Raw genomic sequence first — 22,498 nt, 5'->3', positions numbered from 1 at the left:
AGAAATAGTTGATTGTAAACTATACCTGTCAAATACCAGTCTTGAATGAGATTAATGGGAATAACTAGAGGGAATTTATTAAACAGACTGCTCTGCAGAGTCTCCTTCCCTATATGCTATCTTCAACTTTGCTGTCTGAGTCGCTCATTTTGGTATATACTCACTTAAAATATGCACCATTGTCTCAAATATTAACAGATTGCACCTAGAGCTAAATTATGATCTTGATTCCATAATGTTTTTATTGTGTTAGAGACATAGCTGACAAGATCATGCATGCTCAAGACAGAAGAATTTGGGTCTATAATGATGTGAGTTCAAGGTTAGTCATATATCAGAGAATGGGTATATAAAGTTATCTTTATCTTATTAGAAGAATTTACTGTGGACCTTTGTATACACATATTTTCCCATTATTTTGGATTCCTTTGTCCCTTCTTTAAAAAAGATTTCTTTATTTTTATCCTGTATGCATGAATGTTTGACAACATGTATATGTGTGCACAATGTGTATCCCTAGTGCCTACAGAGGTGACTTGTGTGTTAAATCCCCTGGGGATTTGAGTTACAGGCTATTGTAAACCACCTTGTGAGTGCTAGGAACTGGGGTCCTTTGCAAGAACAATGAGCGCTTTAACCACTGAGTGATTTCCCCAGTGCCTCCTTTGTCTCTCTGATATGTCACCATTTTTTTTTTTTTGGAGATACTGGTGAAAAGTGTTTATAACCCAACCTAAATGAATAAAATCATTGAATCAAACCCATAATGTATATCTGGATTCAGGGACTGGGAGCTATCGTTAGAACCTTACTTTTATTTCGTGGCTAGTTTTTCCTTTATGTTGGTATTATTAAACAGATTCTATACATATAATCTTGTTGCCAACTTAAATATTTTCCCATGTACTTTGCCTATTGTTTCAGCAGCCTTGGGAGAAGTATAGAAGTATAATTTTTCTTTATTCTAATATTTTTGGTGAAAATTTTAGGAAAAAAATCTCATTGGTGTAGCAGACTTTTTCTTTTGGGCTACCAATCAACTCCCAAATCATTGATATGGAGACTTCTTACTAGTTATGAATGTTTGACCTAGCTTAGGCTTGTTTCTGGCGTGCTCTTTTTCCTTAAATTACCCTGTTTCTTTTTATCTAGCTTTTGCCTCAGAGGTTTTTATCTTCTTTCTGAATATCTTTACTTTCACTGCTTCTAGTGACCCTTTTAGGGATGGAACAACCCTTTTATAGCGGTTGCCTAAGACCATTGGAAAACACAGACATTTATATTACCATTCATAGCCGTAGCAAAATCACAGTTATGATGAAGCAACAAAATAATGTTATGGTCGTGGGCCACCACAGCATAAAGAACTGTATTAAAGGATCACAGCATTAGGACTGTTTAGAAACACTGTTCTCCAACAAATCTCTACCTTTTATCTGGTCCAAGCCATGCGTTCTTCCTGTAAATGGACAGAAGAATGAGATCCGTGGAAATAGCCAGTCTCTACAGTTACTGATGGCAGAACTGAGGCTTTTGCCTGACGTTTCTCAGTGCCTAGGCAAAGCCTATCCACTTCTGATGGATGCTCCATCACTTTCCAAGGCATATCTCATTTCATACAGTCAAGGGACTTAAAGAAACTCTTCCATAAACATATTGTAAACATAATAGAAGTTGGGTTGTCTGCCTACTTACCTTTGTCATTTAGCCAAATTTTTGTCTCTACTATTGATCTAAATATTTTTATAGCCAGATATTCTCATATTTAGATTAGATAAATAATATTCTTGTGATATTAAATGACAATTCCTTTTCTAATTCATGTTATATCAGACTTAAGTTAAAACATGTTCTTTGTATCATTTTTCAAAACAAGATTTGCTGTGTGGTGGACAAAGTGTCCTTCTGGTGGATAGGAAAGGCTCTAGGAGGTTTCATCCTCATAGGATAAGATAGCTCTCAAGGCACGAGAGAGGAAAAGCAAGACATGTAAGTACATTGCAAACAGTATCTTCCTGTCCCATTTTCTTTACGCAGCCTTCAGTATCCAGGGACAGTGGTTTATTCTTGTTCTCATAATTTTGGATATATATAATATATATTATATGTTTATAATATATATACATATATATTATATATATAATATGTTTTCAATGAAGATATAATTGCATCATTTGCTCCCTCCCTCTTCTCACATCCTTACTGAGAAAGGTCAAGGGAGGAGGATAACAGGATACTGGTGATATGAAAGGGGCTAGGGAAAAAATTGGGGGGCTTATTAATTGAGGAGTGAGGAGGAAAGACAATAAGATTAATATTATTTTTTCTTTTGCCTCATTACTGACTATTATTTTTCCTTTTATTGAAAATGGAAATTTTCTCACATAATAAATCATGATTATGGTTTCTCCTCCCTCTACCCCTCCAAGTTCTTCCCTACCTCCCCTCCCATCTGAATCCACTTCCTTTCTATCTCCTATTAGAAAATAAACAAGCTTCTAAGGGATAAAAATAAAATAAAAGGAGATAAAACAAAACCCAATACATCAGAGTTGGACAAGACAAACAAACAGAATGAATAGAGCCCAAGAGAAGGCACAAGAAACAGAGACCTACTCATTTGTACACTCATGAGTCCCTTAAAGGAAACTGGCCTGGAAGCTGTAATATATATGCAGAGGACCTGGTGCAGATCCATTCAGGCCCTGTTCATGCTGCTTCTGTCTCTGAGAGTTCATACGAATTTTGCTCATATGGATTTAGAGGGCCTTGTTTTCTTAGAGTCCCCCATCCCTTCTGGCTCTTACACTCTTTCTGCATCCTTTTCCATAAGATTTCCCGTGCTCTGACGGGAGGGATTTTCTGGAGACATCCCATTTAGGGCTGAGTGTTCCAAGGTCTTTCCCTCTCTGCGCATTGTCTGACTGTGGGTCTCTGTATTCATTCCATCTGCTGCAGGAGGAAGCTTTTCTGAAGAGGGCTGAGCAAGGCACCAATCTGTGAGTGTAGTAGTGGATTCCCAGGGAGAGTCTGCCGGAGCAGGGGACTGGGATAAAGCATTGAGTTGGAGTGGGGAAGTTAGGAGGGAAAGATCTGAGTGACCCACTGGAGATCTGGGGGAGAAAGTAAAATGAGGTCTCAGCAACTGGTCTGCTGCAGAGCTGGGGATGCAACTGGGGTGTTGGGTTGGGAGGAGCTGAGGGATGGGTGCATATCTGCAGTCAACCTACCTGCTTACCTGGTTGGAATCAAATACTGTTTTCTAAAGCTCACTATTTAAAAATAATCAGAAACTAATTTTGCCTTGAGCAGAGGGCTCAAGAAATACTTTAGAATTTCTTTTTTTTTTTGCATTTTAGCTTTTTATTTCGCATTCATTATATTTTCATAGTTTTGGGCCTTTCCTAATTTGTTGCCCATTAAAATGAAATAAAAATAAGCATAAATTCAAATTGTAGTCCACCATAACTTCCCATGATGGTCATTGCTCTGAGTTTTATAATATATCATTTGAAGATCTTGGGTATTATGTGGTCAGCACTACCCAAATAATCCACATAAGTGTATGAAAATTCCCCTTCAGCAGAAAAAGTTACTTCCAGGAGGAGGCTAAACTGCCATTAAAATGAAAAATTATGCAAGACCATTTTTGTTCAAAATATTAGGTGAAAGTCCGATTTCTCTAATGAAATGTTGCTGAATAACGGCTGTGTTTATAGCTACTTGATTTAAAATCAAGTGTTGATTCTTGCCACTTGATCAACCACTTTAAAACTAGTGGTCTGCCAACTGATCTCCCAAGTGATTGTTCAAAGAAATGGATTGTGCAGGAATTTGTCTTTGATGATAATAAGTGGGCTGAAATCAGGGATGTGAGCACTTTAGATGATCTGACTTTTGTTCAAGGATATGAATACGTTAGTATGGCTCTCTCCGTTGGTCCTTAGCAAATGGCGGCATCTGTTAAAACTCAGAAGACTATTCAGCAATTAAAGATGTTGTTACTTGTATTCCTTTAACTTCTCTAAAATGTGACAAAATGTCAGCTCAAAAGCTAAATATTTTTCTCTCCATCATCAGATGTAACATAATGATTTTTATAAATGTCTGAGAACTTTACAATCAAGCAAGTTTAATAGCCTATTCTCAGGAGAAAACATTGTGACTGGCAAAACAATATTTTATAAGAAAAATAGATATCTTAGCTTGTGAGAAAGATGATTTGATTCTGTAATGTTTAGTTACAAAGGCAAATATCAAGTCATCAATTTTTAAAACACTGTATTGGATATGGATTTGTATTAAAAGAGGATCGGAGTTCTGAATTAAATGTATCTTAGTGTCAGCATGCTTGCTATGTATGAGTGAAATGTGTAAGCATACACATTTTATATAAAGTATACATGTTTTATTGTTGTCTCAAAAAATCTCGACTATAGAGCTATTTGACAGATCATATACATTAAAAGGCAATATTGACATTAAAAGTGCTTTGATGCATACTCAAGTTGAAATTTGCTTCTTTTTTTTAAACTTGAAAGAATCATAAGATACTTATTTAAAACATAAATAACCAATAATACAAATCCAGAGTGGTATTAGAGGGCAATTAAGAACAGTTGGAGGGTAATTACAGGGCTGTATGATTGGAGATCATGGTGTAACAGTAACTATGAGGACAAGAGAAAAATAATACCATTTTTGCTATGTTATTATGTATATATGTTATTATATATTATCTTAAAGTGCTCTTCACCTCTCATGGCAATCATACGGTATAGTCGGTAGCATCGTCTTCATTTTACATTAGTAAAATTAAAGGAAAAATGTACAAATTGACTTGTCTAAGATATACAGTTATACTGTTCTTTTACTCTTGTTTATTCACACATAAGAGGGTTGCTATATGGTATAAGTGTGTCCAAGTACAGTGTAGAAATCAGAACACAAATATGCATAGATTGGTTCTTTCCTTCTGCCATGAGGGTTCTGAAGTTCAAACTCAGTTTGTCAAGCTTGGTGGCAATTGCTTTTATCCTCAGAGCTGTCTTTGGGGATGAGTTTGAGTTTATTTCACTTTTGCATTTAATAAAGGGATACTAGCAAGACTTTGTGTGCTGTAATAAATAACCTATGGTAGTATTGTTGGGAGTAGTGGGTCATATCAGTAGTGATTAAATCATCAAGAGAGAGAATAACACCTTTCTTTGAGGAGTAAGTGAGTCTGATATAGGACCGTGTTAATTGCTAAGAGTATAGACACCAGCTAAAGTCTCAGAGAATGCCAGATGTAATGGGGATATTACATCACAGTGTGTGATACTGGGACACATTGTTCATTGGGGTCATCAGAGGGACAGTCTTCTATGTTAACATCCCTTTATTAATCCCGATGACATGAAATAGCCTGATAATTCTCTTGAGAAACACTTAAGTCTTCTCCATTTAACCATGTACTGTTGGGTTCTGGTTAGGTGGATTCAGTTTGGTTTAATTCTTTTAATAATGTATTAGATAAGATTAACTTCTCTTTCTGTTGGTAAACTGTCTTTGCCATGGTGATAAAAAGCAGATAGGGTCATGTGGGGATTTTGTTGTTATTTTGTTTTTGTTCTTTTGCTTGTATTTTTGTTCTGAATTGAGTTTTTGAAGAGAGACATAGGGGCAATAATATATGTATATTTATAATTATAATGTTCATTATAGGTGAAAATATAGGGTTGCCACCAGAGGAGAAAAGATCATGAAAATATTTCTGAGGTAAGAAGTTCAAATGAGAATAGAGTATAAAATGGCCGGCAAAGTAAAAGCTGCACTCTAATCATGAGATGGGCAAAATTGTGCCATTGAGGTTTATAGGGTCATTGGGGGAAGGCAGACAATGTGACTACAAACTAGAAAGCCTGGGCAAGAGTTGTGGGAAATGAGATGCAGAGCTCTTGGAGCCTTGTTGGCATGAGGGGAGGGTCTGAGTAGACACTCCATAGACTGAAGTGCTGAGATTCAGTTGATGTGGTGACAAGTCATGGCACTGCCAGTTGATAAAGCTGAAGCTGGTCTCTATGTGGAAAACTCAGTGTAGGAGTCTGAGAAAGACTGTGAAAAGGGCAATTAAAAGAGGTTATGAGAAATATATAGTTGCTGCTACAGTAGCAGAGTAGGCATGGAGATACACAAGCAGATGTTGGGGTGTTAGGGAGACAAGATAGTAGTTGGTTTAGTAGGGTGAAAAGAAGAGAAAAAGATATCTCATGGGTTTCTTATTTTCCAGATTACATGGAAATGGTGTGGGGGCATATATGTGGTGTGTCTGTCTGTCTGTCTGTCTGTCTGTCTGTCTTAGTAGACTAAGGAACACCAAGAAGATCATATAGGAGAGACAATAAATTAAGAATATGAAAATTTATGATCAAACCTCCAGTAACTAAGCCTTTGCCCACCTGAGCTTGTAAAAATGTTAAAAAAGGACCAAAGATGTAGAAAAAAGGAAATTTTAAAAGAAGGTGATATTTACATGCATCACAGACAAGAAAGGGTTTAAAGCAATGGTTCTCAATCTTCCTGTTGTGGTGACCCTTTGGTACAGTTCCTCATGTTGTGGTGATCCCTAGTCACATTTTTTTTTTGCTACTTCATAAGAATAATTTGCTATTATTATGAATCATAGTATAAATATCCATTTTTCAATGGTCTTAGGCAACCTCTGTTAAAGGGTCATTTGATTCTCCAAGTTGAGATTTACTGGTTTAAAGGATGAGGTAATTAACATCAATGCTAAATGCTGGAAAGAGTCAATTAATAGAAATGATGACAAATGTCATTATTGACAAGAGTCGAGCCTTTTCAAGACTGTGGCAGTGGGACAAGCCATAAAGTGGGCTGAAGGGTGAGGAAGGAAGGAGAGTGAAAGTAACACTTCAATGTGGTTTAGCTTTGAGGGAGAAAAATACAGCGACCATGAGGTGAAAGGAAGTTTCGTCAGATGAGGAAAAACTAAGTGTGCATAGCAGAGTCTGGGAGCTGCTGTTGGGATTAATTTTGAGGATACTTTCTCATTCTCAATAATTGCCTCATTGGTAAGTATGTAATTCAATAGCAGCTATTGTTTTAATACTGAATTTAAAATGAATTTCCTTATGCTCTTGTTTTCTAAAGTGCAAGAGTATAGGTTATAATGTGTACCAGCTATCAAAAAATCTGCATATAAGTTAAGAAATGAAGTTGGCATAGTGTGATGGATCTGCCAGAAGACATGTGACTTCTGGTTAAGAAACCCTGGAAGCATTGCACAGGGTGTTATAGGCAATGTGGGTTTCCTCTCCATTGACTTGGCCCCCAAGTTATCCACCTTTGGTGCTGTACATGGAGTGGGCTTGAATCATAACTGAGAAACTAAGATTAAAGAACCGAAATCATTTTCTGGTAGCTTCTATGAGCCCAGATGATTCCTGCCCTGGAAGGAGACTTATCTTTAGTATACCAGAAAATAATTAACCCTTCACTTTGCCCCAGAGGAAACCATCACCCTTCTCCACCTTTAATAGCTGTTTGCTACACAGGCATTCATAAAATATAGTTCTAAATGATTCAGTCTGTGTAAGGGGGGCAGAGATGCATGGTTCATGAAGGTTGCTTCCTGATGGCAATGCAAACACAACCTACAAGTATTGCCTGTGTGCTAGAATTAAGTTCCCTTCTGTTTTCCAGCCCCAATGTTATTCATAAGGTGCCTTGCTATGACACGTAGCTGTCATAGCAAGATGCCACACACCACGTAATTTACACAATAAGTTTTTTCCTTATAGTTTTGGAGGTTCTAAGCTCAGGGGCAAGGTGTCGAAAAGGTTGACTTCTTTTAAATGAGTAGTGAGTTCAAAGACTGAAGCTATTATAACACAGATCAGCATTTTAAGATTATGGCCACAAGTGGCAACGCTAGAATTAAATTAATTTAACATTTGAAACCTTGATTTCTCTGTGTGTGCATGCACATGTGTGCATGTAAGAGTGTGTGAATATACATGCACACATATGTGTATGAAGTAATAAAGGTGCCCAAATGAAGAAGAGGGAGTTGAGACTGAGAAGTGCCAGATGGCTTTAATGACAGAAATCTGGGGAATATCAAAATAGAAATTCAAACAGTGGCACTGGAATCACATTTATGTCTTAGGTAGCCATCACCTTCTTCCTTCTGCTTCCAGTCTTCATTAGCTTCTGGTATCTGTGTCCGTTGGCTTATGTATGTGGCTTCCCTTGGAGGATCATGGGAGAAGGTTTGAAGAGAAAGGAATATACATTTTAGTTGTGTAATTGATTGTAAAACAAAAGTGTTAGACTTACAATGGACTTGAGGCTCAGTACATTAATGCTTGTGATATTTTTGTAGTAGGTTTCCTTTAGCCAGGCCTTTCTGCCAGGTTTTCTGGGGCATCATATTTTATTTACTTGAGCGGCTGTGGTTCATGGGTTGGATTCATTGTTGCTGCAGTATTTTATTTCAAGTGTGTCTCAGGCTGATGTTTTGTTTTTATAGTCTAAACTGGAGCCTGGTAAGTTTGCTTTGGCTGTCACCAGACATGACATATATGTAAAAAATTCAAATTGAAACACAATTTAAAGACACCACTTCATTATTCCAACATAAAACAAAACAACAGATAACTCATAGTTTGATACTTTTCAAGAAATACCCAGTGGTTTTGATGTCATCACGAAAGAGTTTTGAGGTTTGTATTTTAATGATAAGGAAAGTGAGTGGACGTTAGGCTATTTTGTCTTTATATATTTAATTATATTTTCTAGAATTACTGACTTTTTTCTAGCCAAGTGCAATTGCCACAACCATACACTGGTTGTATAAAATTCCTGGTTCTTATGCTATAACAAATGCTTGGCAAATTGCAGTGTTAAACAGAATCTTATTCACATGTATGACCACAACCAAGACTCAGTACCAGATAAACTTAGTCAATGTTTTGCCAACAACTGTGACTATAGTGTTTTATATAGCGGTTTTAGTTTCAAAGCAAAAATTAAACTACTAATGGCGGCTCACATCTATAGTTCATTGGGCAGTAGGTTGAGGCAGGAGGATTTCTGCAAACTGAAGACAGGTCTGGTCTACCTAGTGAATTCTAGGCTAGTCTGAGTGACGATGTGAGTTAGGTTACAAAACAAAATGAGCCTACAAAAGTAAAACAAAATTAAGTAAAACACCAATGAACTAAGAGCGCAGTTGTAGGGAACAAGAGCTCTGGGATAGGCTGTTGAAGCTTACATAACTGCTGACCTTGTTATCATGTGACAGCACTCTGTTTAAAACCCTCTGTGCCTTAGACTCTCCGTCTGTAAAACAGAAGTGATAGGATTTTCATTATGTTTAGTGTAACATAGGCACTGGACTGTGATCAGTACAATGTTAGTTATGTGTACATGAATCACACAAACAACAGCTTTTAGTAGGTATTGGAGCTCCAGTATGCACCCTCGTTAGAATTCGACAGTGAGGAACTGGGCTTTCAGCATTGCTGCCCTAGCAATTCAGTCTTCCTGGTGCCCCTGATCTTATCAGCACACTGTCTTTCAGAGAGGGAATGAGCAAATGAGTTCACAGGAATGACTAGTGTGAAAACCACAGGCTCCATTTGTAAAACTGACAAACATTTAAAACAACTGTAGAAGTGATTTTCTTTTCTAGCAATCATTTTATCTGTAGTTTTGTTGTTCTTCTCCTTGTGTGTGTGTGTGTTTTTCCATGGTGAAGATGTTGGGTACCTTCTATTGATTTTGCCCTACTGCCCTGAGACAGGATTGGCTGTTCAGTGAGTTCCCAGAACCCACCTGACTCTGCCTGCTACTTCCGGGATTACAGGTACACTTATCTTTGCATAGATACTCGGATTCAAATTCAGGTCTTTCGGTTCATAGACTGTGTACTCCTACACTCTGAGCCATCTCTCCAGCCCCACTGTGAACTTTTCTTAGAGATTTCAGTCTGCACATGTCAGAAAAAGACAACTTTGGTAGATCATGGGAGTGGGAGTGTGTGTGAGAGAGAAAAGGAAAAAGAGACTATAAATATCCCCAGGTCCTGTTATAAATGTTAAGAATATCCATTCATGCATTAAAGCCTCATTTCTCATAGGATTAAGCTTCATTGGATTTCTTAGATCTTTAGAAGAGTTTGGACAGAGCTTGCTGCTTCCTTCTCCCACTCAGACTAAGTATGGCTAGAAATCATCCTCAAAAGTGGGCAGTCCTAGTGGCTTATTTGGGGAGCAGTGTGAACAGTTGTAATAGACAGAACTGACTGGTAAGTCTTAACATTTCCCCAGGCAAGCCTTCACATTGCAAGGAAAAGAGAGATAGAGGCCCAGATGAGGCTCATCCTTATCCATCCCCACCAAAGCCATACATATGTAAAGGAAGCCATCTTGAACTTTCAGATCTGTCCAATCACCAGCCCAGTACCGCCAAGCAACTGTAAGTCAGCCAGGAGAAACATTCAGCCCACAGGTCATGCTCATACTAAGCCATTAGCTTTTGCATGTCTTGCTTGGCTAGGAATAGGAACCATGTTGTCTTAAGTCTATGTGATAAACTAGAAACAGATAGAGCAGAGAGTAACTCACAACCTACTTTTCCAGGGGGAAAAACTGCAAAAAATAAAACAAAACAGAAACCAAACCAAAACAAGAAACCCTATAGCTTTTATTTTATACTTATGTAATTGTGTCCTTCAAAAAATTTAGGAGGGCCCCCATCCCTTCTCCTATATTCAACAGTAGTGGACATTAGCCAAGGGCTGAGAAGTGAGCTTCAATATTGTCTTGATTAGTATTCTTGCAGTTAAGAGTGTGGGGGGCCATCTGCTCTCTTAGCTACTTCCCAGAGAGAGGAGAAAAGAATGAAAAATTTTAGTTTCTCTTGGAAAGTTCTTGTATAACAGAAGAATGTGGAGTTTGTCTGAAAAAGAATAAGTTGAGCTGATGAAATTGGCATTTTGCAGCTAGGTAATCCTGAGATAAGTATTACATATAATAACAAAATTGAAGTGTTTTACTTTTTATTCTTTTAGTACAAGTGAGTTCACAGTTTGTGAAATGAATACCTGTCATATTAAATATGTAAAATACAGTCAATAAGTCAACTGGAATATGCTCATTTCCTCATTAGCTCATCTCTTCTGGATACATTTATTCTTTCCCACTATGTGTTTTTTCCCCTGTTGTCATCCTAACCCACGTGTCTGACTGGGTATGCTAGAAGTCTAGTAATTCAACATCAAATTATTTGGTGATTGTGAAGCTTTGCTCTGGTCTTCTTGACTTGATCGAAACTAGACTCCCATGGGTAGAGGGACTCTCAGTGGAGGAAATGACTCTATCAGATTAGCCTGTGGTCATACCTGTTTCTTGGTTAATTGATGGTGAGGTCTTAACCCACTATGGGCAGTGCCAGGCCTGGGCGGGCGGTCCTGGCTTGTTTAAGAAAGAAGGCTGAGTCCATTATGGGGAGTAAACCAGTGAGTAGTATTCCTCTGAGGTTTCTGCTTCAGTTTTTTATCTCTGTGTTCCTACCTTGACTTCCTGCCCTGACTTCCCTTGGGGGATAGACTGTCATCTGGATGTGTATGATGAAACAATGTCTTTCCTTTCCACGTTGCTCCTGGAGATTGTGTTTTCAACAGCAACAGTAAAAACCAAGCAGGGTGTGCCTGAACCTAGGCAGATATGCCAGCAAAGCTGTGTGGAGGACCCCTCCGCTGGCTGGAAAGTTGTTGCCATCTTTGCTGTATTGTAAGCCTACTGAATGAGTTAATTGAGCTGGGCCTCCCTGGTTATCTCTGAAATCCTTCTAACATGGTTATCCCACCATAATGCCGAGTTTCACCGACAGACCAGTTTCTGACATTCACTGGGCATGTTTGTGCTTCCCTTTGTAAGCCGAGTTCTTCAAAGGCTCTCTTCAGATATGAGACGTCATTAGTTTTCTTTTAATTTTGCCAGTTTATCTCATAGTGCTTCACAGTTGCCTCCAGGTACTGCCTGAGAGCAGCACTCACTTTATTCCCATCAACTGAGTGCCATGCCAGATGCACTAGATAAGAAAACTCCAGTAAACAAGGAAAGGAGGAGGGATTGTTGACATATTTCCCTTCAGGAAATGAATTGACAAATTCATGGAATTGATGATATTTAGCACAATATTTTGGGATAGTACTTCTCAGGGCCGGTTGTACAATGGAATTAGCAGAAGGAGAATTAAAAACAAACCCAATGTCTAAGCCTCACTAGACCTATAAAATTGGAAAGGTTGAGTGTGGAACTCAGGCATCAAAAGGTAGTTTCCAGAGTCCTCAGGTGATTCCCACATGTAAGCAAAATTGAAAAGCACTGTTGTATAGCAAGGGAGAATAGGATAACATTGATTTAAAGATAGCTAGAAAAAAAAACACTAGACAAAGAAATTCCTGGGCTCAAGGACTGACTGTAGACTTTGTGAGCAAGGCAAATAATGAGGCTTGGCCAGAGTTTGTCCCTAACCACCCACAGTCCTCTGCCTCTCCAATATACACCTTCCTCCTAACACCCATATCTCTTTGATAATGGTTGCTGGGAGCTCCCCATTTTGAGCAAGCTTGGAGACCTGGAATCTTCCACATCACAGCCCCACACAATTCGTTTTTGAAAAGAAAAACCTGTGTATGGTGGTTTGCATTCATGTTTGTCTGTGCACCATGTGCTTGCAATGTCTGTCCAGGCCAGAAGAGGGCATCAGTTCTCTCTGGGACTGGAGTTACAGATGGCTTTGCGCCACCATGTGGGTTTTTGGACTTGAACCCAGGTTCCATGGAAGAGCAGCCAGAACTCTTAAACGCTGAGCCATTTCCCTAGCTCCCACCCCCATTCACATTTCTTAAGTGATGACCCAGGAGAATGGGACGTGAATTACCCAGCTTGCTCTTTTCCCTGGCTAGGGTAATTTTGAAGTGCAAGCTGTACTAATGTTTTTCAAAGGAACCAATGTGCAAACTTTTTCATAGCATCAAGGGCAAGGTCAACTTGTGCCCAAATATAAGTCTTTATACTCTTCCTTCCAAGAGAATTGACTCTCTATAAGAAATGTCAGCTGAAATAAACAGTGCACTCTGACATAGCTGTAGGTACTTTAGCTCATCATGAACACAGCACAGAGACCACAGGGTTCTGCAAATCACACCTTAGATAGAAATAACTTGCACCGTCTTTAGAGTTCCCTCAGCAGTGGGCAGGAGTCAGCTACTGTGGGTATACCTTGTCTCCGAAGCTTGCCGTGGACAACTTTTCTCTCTTTCTTTCTGCTCCCTGATTTCTCCTGGGAACTATTGGTTATAATCACCTTCACAAATGTCTTTGTCTTAGTATCTGCTTCTAGAGAATTCAAACAGGCATTGGGGAGTGTATTGGAGGATTAAAAACCTGTGCTGTAGAAAGAGTATTCTAACCAACCTAAAGTGTGAGAAGAGAAAAGAATGAATGAGTGCAGGAAGGTAAAGAGATTGAAGACAGTCACAATATGCTCTTAGCCAGCAAACTTAGGTCTTGCCTTCCTCCATTACTTAGATATATATTTGATTCTATGTTTTCTTTCTTTTAAAATCAGTATATATTTCAAAAAGTAAGGTGGTTACCCATCATATTTCCATATATGAAAATGCTCTTTGATTATATTCTCCTCCCTCTTTCCACAATTACACTTCTACATCCTTTGTAGCTCCCTTTCAATTTCATGCCCTTCTCTTCCCCATTGGCTTCTGCATAGGAGAAAAAGTACACATTACCTGCTTTTGTGAGGTTGACTTCTTTCAGTTTACACTGAGGTTCCTACTCACATTTTTTTTCCTTTTTCCGTTTATTTATTTATTAAAGATTTCTGTCTCTTCCCTGCCACCGCCTCCCATTTCCCACCCCTCCCCCAATAAAGTTCCCCTCCCTTGTCAGCCCATAGAGCTATCAGGGTTCCCTGCCCTGTGGGAAGTCCAAGGACCACCCACTTCCATCCAGGTCTAGTAAGGTGAGCATCCAAACTGCCTAGGCTCCCACAAAGCCAGTACGTGCAGTAGGATCAAAAACCCATTGCCATTGTTCTTGAGTTCTCAATAGTCCTCATTGTCCGCTATGTTCAGCGAGTCCGGTTTTATCCCAGGCTTTTTCAGACCCAGGCCAGCTGGCCTTAGTGGGTTCCCAATAGAACATCCCCATTGTCTCAGTGTGTGGGTGCACCCCTCATGGTCCCGACTTCTTTGCTCATGTTCTCCCTCCTTCTGCTCCTCATTTGGGACCTTGGGAGCTCAGTCCAGTGCTCCAGTGTGGGTCTCTGTCTCTATCTCCATCCATCACCAGATAAAGGTTCTATGATGATATGCAAGATATTCGTCAGTATTGCTCTAGGATAGGGTCATTTCAGGTTCCCTATCCTCAGCTGCCCAAGGAACTAACTGGGGACCTTGGCTTGGGCACCTGGGAGCCACTCTAGGTTCAAGTCTCTTGCCAACCCTAAGGTGGCTCCCTTAACTAAGAATTGTGCTTCCGTGCTCCTCTATCCAATCTTCCTTTATCCCAATCCTCCTTTTTCCCCAAGTTCCTCCCATCCTCCCCTTCTCACTTTTCTCTTCCCATCCCCCCTTACCCCCATCCCACCCCACCCCCAAGATCTCAATTTTCTCCCCGGCAACTTTGTCTACTTCCCATAGCCAAGAGGATAACTATATGTTTTTCCTTTGGTTCACCTTCTTACTTAGCTTCTTTAGGATCACCAATTGTAGACTCCATGTCCCTTATTTATGGCTAGAAACCAATTATGAGTGAGTACATCCCATATTCATCTTTTTGGGTCTGGGTTACCTCACTCAGGATAGTGTTTTCTATTTCCATCCATTTGCATGCAAAATTCGAGAAATCATTGTTTTTTACCGCAGCGTAGTACTCTAATGTGTAGATATTCCACACTTTCTTCATCCATTCTTCCATTGAAGGGCATCTAGGTTGTTTCCAGGTTCTGGCTATTACAAATAATACTGCTATGGACATAGTTGAACAGATGCTCTTGTTATATGATAGGGCATCTCTTGGGTATATTCCTAGGAGTGGTATTGCTGGGTCCAGGGGTAGGTTGATCCCGAATTTCTTGAGAAACCGCCACACTGATTTCCAAAGTGGTTGCACAAGATTGCATTCCCACCAGCAATGGATGAGGGTACCTCTTCCTCCACAGCCTCTCCAGCAAAGGCTATCATTGGAGTTTTTTATTTTAGCCATTCTGACAGGTGTAAGATGATATCTCAAAGTTGTTTTGATTTGCATTTCCCTGATGGCTAAGGAGGTTGAGCATGACCTTAAGTATCTTTTGGCCATTTGAACTTCCTCTGCTGAGAATTCTCTGTTCAGTTCAGTGCCCCATTTTTTAATTGGGTTAATTAGCATTTTAAAGTCTAGTTTCCTGAGTTCTCTATATATTTTGGAGGTCAGACTTTTGTCTGTTGCGGGGTTGGTGAAGATCTTCTCCCAGTCAGTAGGTTGCCTTTTTGTCTTTTTGACAGTGTCCTTTGCTTTACAGAAGCTTCTCAGTTTCAGTAGGTCCCATTTATTCAATGTTGCCCTTAATGTCTGTGCTGTTGAGGTTACACATAGGAAGCGATCTCCTGTGCTCATCTGATGTAGGGTACTTCCCACTTTCTCTTCTATCAGGTCAATGTGTTCTGACTGATAGTGAGGTCTTTAATCCATTTGGACTTGAGTTTTGTGCATGGTGATAGATATGGATCTATTTTCATTCTTCTACAGGTTGACATCCAGTTATGCCAGCACCATTTGTTGAAGATGCTTTCTTTCTTCCATTGTATACTTTTGGCTCCTTTATCAAAACTGAGGTGTTCATAGGTTTGTGGGTTAAATTTCGGGTCTTCTATACGATTCCATTGGTCGACTTCTCTGTTTTTATGCCAGTACCACACTGTTTTCGTCACTGTAGCTCTGTAATAGAGTTTGAAGTCAGGGATGGTAATGCCTCCAGACAATCCTTTATTGTATAGATTGTTTTGGCTATCCTGGGTTTTTTGTTTATCCATATAAAGTTGATTATATATCCTACTCACATTTTTAAAAGGCCCGTTTCAGCTTTTCTAGCCTCCACTTTAGTTTAGACCTCTATTGTTTTTGAGGGGTTTAGGGCAATTGGTCTACATTTCATGAGACAAAGTCAGAACCACGCCAGCACTTCAGTGGAGACAGACAAGGAATGGCAGATTTCTTCTAATTTATAAACTAAAACTTCCTCTGTGATGTTCCTTTAGGTACTAAAGCTCCCAGACTGATTCTGAAGTACATCATAAAGACACATAGGCAGATCCAAAATATTGTGCTAAAAATAAGCAATTAAAGCTCTAGGACACACAGTGTTCTCTCTCTGCAAATGAGGAAGATGAACTAAATCGCTCCCAAAGGTCCCTTCCCATGCTAACATTTGGTCTTCAACAATAGCCATCAGATTACAGCATCAACGCAAGAGCACAGGACAGATCATTCCAGTAGCAATCGTCTTCTCAAAACAAATTGACAAAAACCATCATTCTTTTTTGAATGAACAGTTCTCTGGGAAGCTAACCTTTGCCTATCTTTCATAATGATATGTTTACTGCCGTAGCTTTGCTTTGGAAATGGGGAACCATATAATTGGGTTGATAAGGTCAGCATGCCAGAGCCTTGGAGAGAGATGGGATGGTATTTGCGACTGTGTATATTCGCCCAGACATGCTTTTTGTCATGTTTATTGTACTTTAATGATTAGCTAGAAACAATAAGCCTGCTGTGTATGCTATTTTATTAATGCACTGTCGTTTGTGGGGTTTTCTAAGGTAATTTGAAAATAAGAGAAAATATAATTATTTGAGGATGCTTTGGGAAGAGGTGGATGTATTTATACAATTAAATAGTAATGTAATAACACTGCACTCTCAAGATAGAGTTCACCACCATTTGTTGGTTTTAGAGAGGATGTATAAGGCTGGGTTAGGTTTTATTTTTCCGTACTTTTAAAGGATCCTGTAAATCAGCAGTTGTGATTTTATTGATCAAGAAAGGCGATTTAACAGTGTGTTAAATCTTCTGCTTATTACTTTATTTCGTCTGGTCCCCGGACAACACTTAAATACTGAAGTGTTTCATAGACTCTTTTATACGACTTAGCTAGGCAGAGATCCAGACTTCATGGTGGTATTCCTCAGACACTCCACAGGAATTGAGCTAAGTTCCATTCTCTTTAGTTTTCTGGTTTGGAGCTTTAAAAGATGACTTTTAAAATGAGAAGGCATGGTAATAAGCATGGATCTTAAGGGTACAACTTAGTGAATTTTCATGTGTGTGCATTTGCATAGCCACCATCTAGACGAAGATATACTGTCTCTTCACAATACTGTCAGCTTCCTCCATTTGAAGGTGACCATGACTCTGACGTCTGCCACCACAGCTTGGTTTTGTCTATTCTTTCACTCTATGGAAATGAAATTGTGCATTGTGTCCGGGTTCTTGGGTTGAGCTGTCTGTTACTAGGTTTATGAGGGTTGCTCTATTCTTGCACGTATATGCACATGCATATACATATGTGAACACAGATTTGACCATACATGTATATTATTATGAATATTAGAATATTCCATTAAAAGGATTGTTGTTCTGTTTTCCATGTGTATTTGTTCTATTTTCATTTTTCTGTTACTATGAATTGCTGTGATTTTTTTGAGACCCATTTAGTCATTTTGTTTTTAGTTCTTGTAGCTAGAATTGTTATTGCCAGCTCGTCCTTCAGCTTCAATAAATGCTGGCAAAGGATTTCAAAGTGGTAGTGCTAACTTTTATTCCCACAAGCCTTGAATGAGAGCCCTTATGTTTCAGCATTTGTTCTGATTTAAGAGATTGTTAAGGTTTTCAATTTTTGTTGCTCTGATGAGTGTGTGTTAGCATCTCACTATCATTTTTATTTTGGTTCCTCTGTAGAACAATGATGCTAAATATGAAAGATTATTTTTTTATAAAATATGATTTATAAAATTGAAATAATATTTTAATTATCTTTTGCTATTTATCCCATTTATGTAACTCTGACATACATGTGAAAAATATATCAAATTTATGAATATAGTCTTATTGTCTGTGGTTTGGGTTTTCTTTTATTGGAATTTCCTTTTTTTCCCTTTTTGGTGTTGAAGATTAAACCAGTAGTACACGTGTGCTGGGCAAGCACTCTTTTAATGACCTTAGTTACAGCTACACATAGTCCCTAATGATTTCTTCCTTCCTTCCCTTCCTTCCTTCCTTCCTTCCTTCCTTCCTTCCTTCCTTCCTTCCTTCCTTCCTTCTTTCCCTCCTTCCTTCTTTCCTTCCTTCTTTCACTTATTCAGTGCTGAAGTTATTGTTTCATTTGAAGAACAGAAGTTACTACTTTTAATGACTACAACTTACTTCTCTCTATAGCTGAGCAGAAAATGGAAATGAACTATAATTCATTGTTCAAACCTTCCCTGGAATTTACATACCTTCCACAGATGACGGTGAAGTTTTACACTAGTTACAGGAAGCAGGTGGAAGGTAGAAGAAAGCTTGCTGGAGCTTTCATCTGGCCATCTCCTTAGGACCCACTTTCTCTTAGCCTTCTTGTTAATTAATGGCAACACACAGCTGTGCTTTCCCAAGACTACACCGGACTTTGTGAAGGCATAGGTGCTCTCTCTTTTCAATCATTAAGTGTGGGAGTTATGAATTTTTTAATTCTTGGCGATTACTTGATCATTCAGGATCTGGTTTATTAATTAAAACTCTGCTAGTTCCAATGCCAGGATTCTGTTACCCCAATCACGAAAGATTTCTGCCAGACAGGTCAATTCTAGACTCAGAGGAAGAACCATGAACCCTGATGTGGATGTGACCTGAGGGTGCAAACACTTCTGGGCATATGTCACCTGAGTAGGCCAACACCGTTGTGCCTGTGTGAGCTGAGGGTTCAGCCGTGCTCACACCCACTCAGCTCTCTGTGTTGTTCCCATCTGCATCGACTACAGATGGGTTTATGAGGCAAGAAAACACTAAATCTGGCAAGTGTCAACACTTCTATTGATGTTCACTACTCTCTCAAGCATCTCGAGGGGAAAGAAAGAGCTGCTTTGTCCCTTTCACTTCAGTGTGTAATAACCCTACTGATGGATCTGGGGCTGTCTTGAGGCATCTGTCAACCTATGCGAACAAAAGGGAGAGAAAATCACTAACATTAAGCTCAGGATAAAATGAAGAGACCCCCCAATAGATTAAGTAGGTATGCTATTGCAAGAAAAAGCATACATAAGCACCAGGCAGGCAGAAATAATAGATGTTCACCACCGAGGGGATAAAAGGTGTAACTTACTGCGCTATCCATTGAAAGTCAGAGAATGATTTTAAAGTACCTACTAGAGAGTACAAGCACACTGATTATTTGTTAAATTTGAGCTGCTTTTTGCCTCTTGCTTTTGAAATTGGAGCCCTAAGGAGGATTAGGGAAGGTCTAAGGATTGTAAAATGAAGTATACAACTTTAGTGGGTTTTCATGGTCGAAATAACTCTATATATTTGAAACAAACTCTGCAATGGTTCTCTCATACTAGATCCAGGGATCTGCCCCTGATACAAAGGCATAGGGCCCCATCTCCTACATCATCCTAAAAGGGTTGAAGCTGAAGTTAAGGTTCAGTAAATGAGGACAAAACTTGAGTTTCAGCTCTTCTCATTCCTGGAGATTTTTCCAACAAGAGAATAGACTACTTTATGGCTATTACAATGACATTAAGATAATTGACATGTATGACCAAGATAATTGATATGTATAACATTAAGATAATTGATGATATGTATGACCAAGAAGCAACACAGGTACTTTTGAATCATTGCCCTTGGAATATTTCTCTGGGGAAATAAAAATTTCACAAAGAATGCGTTTTCTCTTCCGTCCTTATTTCTAGTTGTTGTATTGTCTTATGTCAACTTGACGCAAACTGGAGTTATTAGAGGAGGCAGCCTCAATAAGAAAATGCCTCCGTAAGATCCAGCTGTAGTAAAGACTGTAAGGCATTTTTTTTTAAATTAGCAATTGATGTGCAAGATGCCAGTCCATTGTGAGTGGGTTGTCTTTGGACTGGTGGTCCTGGGTTCTTTAAGGAATCAGGTTCAGCAAGCCATGAGGAACAAGCCAGTGAGCAGCACTCCTCCATGGCTTCTGCTTCAGCTCCTGCTTCCAAATTCCTGCCCTGCTTGATTTCCTGTCCCGACTTCCTTTGATGATGAGTGATGTGGAAAGGTAAGCTGAACAGATCCTTCCTCTGCCCTCCACTTTCGCCAGTTGCTTTGGTCATGGTGTTTTCTCACAGCAATGGTAACCCTGACTAAGACACTCATCTTGCAAATTTATCTTGCCATCTTATAGAGAAACCTCTTTCTCCTGGGCTTGGTATGAAGTGGGACAAATAACTGTATCATACGGAGAACATATATTTTCAATTATTAAATATGTGAATTTTGACATTTACTTAATCCATTAAGACTTCTTGGTCACTCAGAATGTGGTCTGTTAATTAAAACACTACTGGGTTGTAAGTGGCAGAAACCTAAGCCACTAATTTGGAAGATGAGTCGATCATAGTAGATCTGAGACCTCTTGGTGTACTAGGCACAAACTCCCCATAGGGAAATATTGGGGTCTTCTATTGGTATTTTAACAATTTCTTGCTGCTGCTCCTTTGAGCTGTTCATCAAGCTCTCTTAAAGATCGAGGTAAAAGAAAAATTCATATAAATTGTATATAAAATGATTTTGGGGGTATCATATTTGAACTGATTAGCAGTATTTACGACTTAAACATACTTCATTTTCCTTTCATATAGAATCTTTACTGCAAAAGTTAATTTGCTTCTCAGTTCACTTTTGTAATTAAAATTTGTTCAGAGGTGGGTTGAAGGGTAGACCTAGGTATTGAATTAAATTTCTTGGAAGTCATACAACTTGTAGGAAGACAGTATAAATAGTAGTTTCCACTAGCTTGCTTTTCTGTTCTTTCTCATCGAAAGTCATCTCAACCTCTGCTCTGAGGCTCCCCATATGGTCAGCCTGATGGGATTTTCTGTTTTGCTTGTTTGTTTGTCTTTGCTTTGTGTGTTCTTATTGTGCACGTCCCAGGAATCAGGTGTCCCTACACAGCACTTCCAGCTGAGATGAAAAGGGCTAACGCTGAACGCTGCCACTTCTTGCCGCAGTCACCAGATGAGTCAGATGCTCCTACAAAGAGCTGAATCACAGCACTCTTTTCCTTGGTCACGACCAAGGCATCGCAGTCGCCCCGCCACAGAAATAAAAATCTGGGGGCAAGAAGGCTTTCATTTGTAAAGATGTCAGGTCAGTACTGACATATAATAAATCACTCTGAGAGCAACGTGGGGAAGGGGAGAAGGTAGATCCTACTGCAATAACAGATGAAGGCTCTGTACACTTGTACTTCGTAGAGGGAGAATGGCTTTCTACAGACACCTTCAGGGTTTATATGCCTTCTTTTAAATCCAGCTTGTTTCGGAATGGCCTCTCTCCCCTTTTCTCTCCCTCTGTGTTAGCATCTTGTCAATAGGAAAGGTGACCAGTCAGCCCAACATGATTATGTTCCGAAGTCCAGTTGATTCTGGAGTTAAACCTAGTGTGTGAGTTCAGAGCAGTGGCTTTTTAATTCCAGCTCCCTGGGGCCGAGGGAGGGTGATTTTGTGTTCTAAGTGTGTGAGGGCAGTTTAGAGAGAACTCCCTCATAGAGGTCGGTGCTTACTTTTGGATGCTATTAATTAAAGAAATGTTCATAAAGGGCTTCAAGACCCATTTTCACTAAGCGTATGGAGCACTAGTAAATATTATACCATCCAGGTGGGTATTTCTAAGTAGCTAATCTAAAAACTAGATTGGAAATGGCTTTATGTGTGGGCTTGTGAGAGGAAGGCATGTTTATCCAACACATGTCTTATTTTAATGCTACTTGTTGCTAATGTCCTTTTATATTTTTGAGACATGATCTCATGTAGCCTAATGTTGCTTCAGACTGTTGGTGTAGATGAGGTTGACCTGAACTTCTGATCATTTTGCCTCCATCTCGTAGGTACTGGGATTACAGATGCTAACAAGCCTGAGCTTTTAAGTGTTTCCTTTACAACTTCAATCTTCTCTATTTTCCATATATATTGTATATACTAGGTATGTAATGCACAGACATTCAATCTGGAAGCATTTCATACATACATATTTACTTTTCAAGAGTTCTAAAGGAGTCTAAGATACTCTCGGGGTATCTTAGATACCTTTGCTATGGTAGTATATATTCTGTCTCCATCCCCTTTTAGGTCCTGTTCTTTTGATCCCTTCTCTTCAAAGTGGAAGTAGATTGTCTTACGTCTTTTCTTCCT

The sequence above is a fragment of the Microtus pennsylvanicus genome, chromosome 6, assembly GCF_037038515.1.
Source record: "Microtus pennsylvanicus isolate mMicPen1 chromosome 6, mMicPen1.hap1, whole genome shotgun sequence".
NCBI lineage: Eukaryota > Metazoa > Chordata > Mammalia > Rodentia > Cricetidae > Microtus > Microtus pennsylvanicus.
Note: the sequence above shows the minus strand (reverse complement) of the source record.